The sequence below is a fragment of the Aquarana catesbeiana genome, linkage group LG06 (assembly GCF_042186555.1).
Source record: "Aquarana catesbeiana isolate 2022-GZ linkage group LG06, ASM4218655v1, whole genome shotgun sequence".
Taxonomy (NCBI): Eukaryota; Metazoa; Chordata; class Amphibia; order Anura; family Ranidae; genus Aquarana; species Aquarana catesbeiana.
This window is the reverse complement of record NC_133329.1, coordinates 399467696-399475023: the sequence shown is the minus strand read 5'-3', so window position 1 is coordinate 399475023 and position 7328 is coordinate 399467696.

Here is a 7328-nt window from a genome sequence, read left to right as displayed (position 1 = left end):
GTGAATAGGGCCTTAGAGCCTCTGCAAGGGTTTCACCAACCTAAATGCTCCTACTGGGGCTGCATGTCCATTTCCATCCGATTGTCATCCGAGCCACTGGATGGATGGCGAACGTATCCCAATACGTCTGTTTTCAGCGGATTTTGTCGAATCGGATGCCCGGCGGGTGCCCCCCCTTAATAGACCTGTATGCAGTGACCCCGTACCTACCATGACTTTAGCTGCTCGCAAACACAGCCAGGAAAGAAGATTTAATGAACCCCCCCCCCTCCCCTCAGTGAAGTCTGGAACTGATTATCACACCAGCAGTAGGGTGCCCAAGTAGAAGAGCGGAATATGATAGAGGTGGTAGCTTATAGCTATTAAGACAGCGCAAAATTGACATTGAACGTGCGCACCCTGCAAGACACAGTAATCATCGTGGAGCCTCGGCAATCGTTTTCAAAGGCCTTTTGTGAAAATAGTAACATTTACAGTGAAATAATGTCATATTTCCATGACTTACAACAAAACATCTTTGGCATTTAAAAGGTTAGAAAGTGCCTCTTCTTATAAATGTGATCAAACGTTTGGTGATGTCTGTGGCTAGTCTGCGAGGGACCCGCCGAAAATACGATCCATCCAAGCCGTTTAAACCTGAAGTTTACATATGGCAATTTTTACATAGTTACACTGGTCCATCTAGGATCAATGCATGTATATACACTATACTGCCAAAAGTACTGGGACGCCTGCCTTTACATGAACTTTAATGGCATCCCAGTCTTAGTCCGTAGGGTTCAATGTTGAGTTGTCCCACCCTTTGCAGCTATAACAGCTTCAACTCTTCTGGGAAGGCTGTCCACAAGGTTTAGGAGTGTGTCTATGGGAATGTTTGACCATTCTTCCAGAAGTGCATTTGTGAGGTCAGGAACTAATGTTGGATGAGAAGGCCTGGCTCGCAGTCTCTGCTCCAATTCATCCCAAAGGTGTTCCATCAGGTTGAGGTCAGGCCAGTCAAGTTCCTCCACCCCAAACTGGCTCATCCATGTCTTTATGGACCTTGCTTTGTGCACTGGTGAGCAGTCATGTTGGAACAGGAAGGGGCCGTCCCCAAACTGTTCCCACAAATTTGGGAGCATGAAAAATTGTCCAAAAGGTCTTGGTATGCCGACGCCTTAAGAGTTCCCTTCACTGGAACTAAGGGGCCAAGCCCAACCCCTGAAAAAAAAACCCACACATTATAATCCCCCCTCCACCAAATGGTTTGGACCAGTGCACAAAGCAAAGTCCATAAAGATATGGATGAGAAAGTTTGGGGTGGAGGAACTTGACTGGCCTGCACAGAGTCCTGACCTTAACCCGATAGAACACCTTTGGGACGAATTAGAGCGGAGACTGTGAGCCAGGCCTTCTCATTCAACATCAGTGCCTGACCTCACAAATGCTCTTCTGGAAGAATGGTCAAACATTCCCATAGACACACTCCTAAACCTTGTGGACAGCCTTCCCAGAAGTTGTTATAGCTGCAAAGGGTGGACCAACTCAATATTGAACCCTACGGACTAAGAGTGGGATGTCATTAAAGTTCATGTGTGTGTAAAGGCGTTCCAATACTTTTGGCAATATAGTGTATGTGAACTCCCCCAATGTTATCCAATGTGCCCATGCACACATGGACCTTTTTAGCAGTTTAGGGCATTTCTTTAGCTGCTTCCTTGTTTCCATGCCTAGGCAAATGATGTCATGCATCCCAGGAATTTTCAGGAAGGGAGGAGGAGTTTTCTCCACTAAGCACACCTTCCTGCCTGCTTGCCTGAGCTCAAGACAGATGGATTTCAGGACGTAAATGCTACAGAATCATCGGCCCTTGCACAAGATGGCCACTGCTAGAAATGCTAGGGGAGGGTTTTTCAAATAAAAGCATGGAAACATGGACGGATGGAAAGGAGTTTGCTTTGGATAGTAAAACGGAATTAAAACATTGTTTTTTTGGTGCTCATGTGCAGTGAAGTTCAACTTTAATGGCACCTGTGTCAAATTAGAGACCTCCTGTGTTCGGTAAGCAGCAGGGCAGCCGCTTGGCATAGGACCCAGGAGCAAGTGGAGATCACAGTAGTAGTGGTGCCTACCTACAGTGATTTTCAGCTTCCAAGGGAATCCAAGGGGTATGGGCACATACTTACTAATGGTGCACAGAAATGAAAATTCCAGTGCAGAAACCAAAAGCGGACATTGACGTCAAGGGGGACGCCTCCTGGCGCTCACGTCAAGGGGACGACGTCAAGGGGACCCCCCTGGCGCCGACATCAAAGGGACGCCCCCTGGCGCCGACGTCAAGGGGACGCCTCCGTCAAGGGGGCGGAGCATGCCATTATTGGCGACTTTTTGTTTCTATCGGCAAAACGCTGATTACCCTATTTTCGACCAATATATCGGTGCATCCCTAATACTTACATTGGTCCAAGCTGGACCAGTGCGATTATGTAAAAATTGCCATACCTAAATTTCAAAGCTTTAAATTATTATTAAACACTTATTATTATTAAACATTTTTAAAGACAGTAAAATCCCCCACACAAAGCAGAATCTACATAAAAACTACAGTAGGCTCTCTGTAGACTCGGAAAGCACTTGTCCTTGCATTCAATCAAGATTGCAGTACCAGACCATACAGTATACAATACAATATTAGAGGAAATCTCAATAATTACAGGAATGTACAAAAAAAGAAATAAATTTACATTTGGCACTTATGTACACACCTCATCAGACGTCCAGATATGTGCAGGTATATAAATACACGTACAAAACTAGGAATCACATACACAATGTTAACAGACACACACACACACACATACACAGACAGTGAATTAGAAGGCACTGTTATAAAAAACGGCTGAAGACCGAAGATGGTCGATCATGGCTTTTGACACAAACCTGTAGCTACAAAAATCGACACGCAACATTTTAACCCGAAGGCAACATTTTCAACAAAACCACCACAAATAAACTCAGCATCAGACGTGCCTGCATGCATTCAGATCACATCATTCATAGAGGTGGTCTCGGTTGTCAGGCGAGACTACCGGAATTAATAGAACAATGAAACCATCACTTACAGGGGTGTTCTTTTTATAATTAGGCCTCTTTCACACGGACGACCTGTATGTCCGTTTTTCATCCTTCCGTTTTCGGATGAAAAATGGACATACTTTCATCCCTATGGAGCGTCGGATGTCAGCGGTGACATGTCCGCTGACATCCGACCCGCTCCGATCCGAAAAGTGTAACGGAGGAAAAACCTACTTTTCCATCTGTTTTCGGATCGGATCGGGTGACGACAGACACTACAGACCGTCATCATCCGATCCCCCATAGGGGAGAGCGGCGGTCTGACAGGTCCGTCGCTGCACAGCGTGCAGCGATGCACCTGTCATCTTCCTGCTCCAGCGAGCCAGCGGATGTTCACGGGGCGGATCATCACTGATCCGCCCCGTGTGAAAGAGGCCTAAATGTGTTGGTGCAAAAAAAAAAAAAAAAAGGGGGGGGGGGGGATTAATTGGAGATTACAGAAGCCATAGACAACCTGTGAATCAGATAACTAGGCCATTGATGGCTGTAAGGCCGCCGTACTGTTTCTATACCCAGAGATACACAAATCAATTTTTATTTGAGAATTTCATTCAAAACTATGAAGGCCAGTTCACAAAGGCATTAGAACATAGAGCAAAACTCAGTTTTTTTATGTTCTCATTCTGGAGTAAGGGTGGGTGTCGGGGTGTCTGTCTGTGTCCTACTGGGGAGATTTCCATTCACTTCCTGTCCATTAGCCAAAACATAGATAAAAAGAAAGGAGTGCCCGGGGGCCAGAGAAACGTGACTTCTAAAGTATGGTTCATAAGCCTTTATTAAAAAATATTAGCAACATGTACATCAATCCAATGCGTTTTGGGGGGAATACACTCCCCCCCCTTCCATCAGGGCTGTTGCTGCATACTATTTGGTAGGAACACTTCCCATGAGTGGTTATGCGGGAATCAAGGTTTCTGAATGGTAGGGCTTTAGTTGTATAGGCAGCAAAACTGCCCTAAAGAAGCCCTTAAGAAGGGAGGAGTCTATTCCTCCCGAAACGCGTTGGCTTCACATTGCTAATTTTTAATAAAAGGTCCATGAACGATATATTTTTTAGAAGTCACATTTCTCTGGACACTGGGTGCTCCTTTCTTTTTACTCAAGTCTACATGCTGAAACGTCTTTAAGGTTGCACAAATATCCCTAAGACGGCCCATCGCCACCATCCATCACTGGGCACTATCCTCCAGAAGGCATTCCTTCCTCCACCCCCCTCACACAAATAACCACTCAGGAGCAGTGACCAATCCAGTCAGTCCAGTGTGATCTTCAACAAGCTAATTAGTCAAAACAGGAAGTAGAGAGGAAACCCCTCCGAAGTGAGGAAATCCCGGGTTGTCACCGAGGTCACCAGAACAAGAGACCCCATTGGTAAGATTTCCCCTCCATTTCAGTTCTGAAGATAACCTGAAATTTGGGATTTTCTTTTACGTTCACTTTCAATGATAAATGGTAAAAATGACTAATAGAGGGGGCGAATCTCCCCAACGTGGGGCACAGACAGCAATAAAAACTGACAGAAGTTCTAATCTGCTTTTAGTTTTACCCTCAAAGATAACCCAGCTCTCCCAAACGCAGTTTGGGCAAATTGCAGATTTGCTTTGTGGGCTTCATGAATGTTGATGGAAGCTTGGAAAAGGATTGCCCCGAGTATACACCGAACCTCAGAGCAGCGTTTACCAGAGAATGCCGGTGTGATCTGGGCCGTCATTTAGCTTCAGGTGGAAGAGATTTTCTGATCCATTCACATCCATTATTTTTATCTCTGGATTCTGGCTATGCACCTCCTTTATCAATCTCACTTTCTGGACCATATACAGCCCCCTTTCCAATTTACATTCCCATAGCCCCCATCTATTTTTTTTTAGCCTACAGATATTTTGAATCTCTATGACTAATTGGGTAACATCTGGGAATTTTCAACAGAATCGAAATAAAAGATAATCCAAAGACAAAAACTGAAAAAGTCCAAGTACAACTAATTTTTTTTTTAAATTTTGGATAGAGAAAGAGAGGTCTCTGCAAGGGCTAGAAAGGAGGGGTTCAAATCTGTCAGGTTGAGAGGGGAAGGGTTCAAATCTGTCAGGTTGGTTGGGGTCCAAATCTGTCAGGATGAGAGGGGAGGGGTCCAAATCTGTCAGGTTGAGAGGGGAGGGGTCCAAATCTGTCAGGTTGAGAGGGGAGGGGTCCAAATCTGTCAGGTTGAGAGGGGAGGGGTCCAAATCTGTCAGGATGAGAGGGGAGAGTTCCAAATCTGTCAGGATGAGAGGGGAGAGTTCCAAATCTGTCAGGATGAGAGGGGAAGGGTTCAAATCTGTCAGGTTGGGAGGGGTCCAAATCTGTCAGGATGAGAGGGGAGGGGTCCAAATCTGTCAGGTTGAGAGGGGAGGGGTCCAAATCTGTCAGGTTGAGAGGGGAGGGGTCCAAATCTGTCAGGTTGAGAGGGGAGGGGTCCAAATCTGTCAGGTTGAGAGGGGAGGGGTTCAAATCTGTCAGGTTGAGAGGGGAGGGGTCCAAATCTGTCAGGTTGAGAGGGGAGGGGTCCAAATCTGTCAGGTTGAGAGGGGAGGGGTCCAAATCTGTCAGAATGAGAGGGGAAGGGTTCAAATCTGTCAGGTTGGGAGGGGTCCAAATCTGTCAGGATGAGAGGGGAGGGGTCCAAATCTGTCAGGATGAGAGGGGAGGGGTCCAAATCTGTCAGGATGAGAGGGGAGGGGTCCAAATCTGTCAGGATGAGAGGGGAGGGGTCCAAATCTGTCAGGTTGGGAGGGGTCCAAATCTGTCAGGATGAGAGGCGAGGGGTCCAAATCTGTCAGGATGAGAGGCGAGGGGTCCAAATCTGTCAGGATGAGAGGCGAGGGGTCCAAATCTGTCAGGATGAGAGGCGAGGGGTCCAAATCTGTCAGGATGAGAGGCGAGGGGTCCAAATCTGTCAGGATGAGAGGCGAGGGGTCCAAATCTGTCAGGATGAGAGGCGAGGGGTCCAAATCTGTCAGGATGAGAGGCGAGGGGTCCAAATCTGTCAGGATGAGAGGCGAGGGGTCCAAATCTGTCAGGATGAGAGGCGAGGGGTCCAAATCTGTCAGGATGAGAGGCGAGGGGTCCAAATCTGTCAGGATGAGAGGCGAGGGGTCCAAATCTGTCAGGATGAGAGGCGAGGGGTCCAAATCTGTCAGGATGAGAGGCGAGGGGTCCAAATCTGTCAGGATGAGAGGCGAGGGGTCCAAATCTGTCAGGATGAGAGGCGAGGGGTCCAAATCTGTCAGGATGAGAGGCGAGGGGTCCAAATCTGTCAGGATGAGAGGCGAGGGGTCCAAATCTGTCAGGATGAGAGGCGAGGGGTCCAAATCTGTCAGGATGAGAGGCGAGGGGTCCAAATCTGTCAGGATGAGAGGCGAGGGGTCCAAATCTGTCAGGATGAGAGGCGAGGGGTCCAAATCTGTCAGGATGAGAGGCGAGGGGTCCAAATCTGTCAGGATGAGAGGCGAGGGGTCCAAATCTGTCAGGATGAGAGGCGAGGGGTCCAAATCTGTCAGGATGAGAGGCGAGGGGTCCAAATCTGTCAGGATGAGAGGCGAGGGGTCCAAATCTGTCAGGATGAGAGGCGGGGGGTCCAAATCTGTCAGGATGAGAGGCGAGGGGTCCAAATCTGTCAGGATGAGAGGCGAGGGGTCCAAATCTGTCAGGATGAGAGGGGAGGGGTCCAAATCTGTCAGGTTGAGAGGGGAGGGGTCCAAATATGTCAGGTTGAGAGGGGAGGGGTCCAAATATGTCAGGTTGAGAGGGGAGGGGTCCAAATATGTCAGGTTGAGAGGGGAGGGGTCCAAATATGTCAGGTTGAGAAGGACTAAAATCTTGGTTATGAGGGGAGGAGATAGATTCTCCGTAAGCTTGAGGGGGAAGGGGCCAGAATCTTCTAAGTTGAGAGAGGAGGGGGTTAAAATCTCTAAGGATAGGAAGGAAAAATGTTAGAATCCCAAACCCATTGAGAGGTAAGATTCCCCGTAAAGTTGAGAGGGGAGGGGTTATAATCAGTTAGGGTGAGAGGAGTGGGATTAGAATCTCTATTATGCTTTTATTGCTGTCTGTTGTATGGAGATCTCTTTACTACCCAGCCTGGTAACATGCAGTGTCATTGGGACAAACAGTGAGGGGTAGTTTCCTGAAAAGGAGAGACAGCAATAAAACTTTGATAGGGGTTCTAAACCATCCTT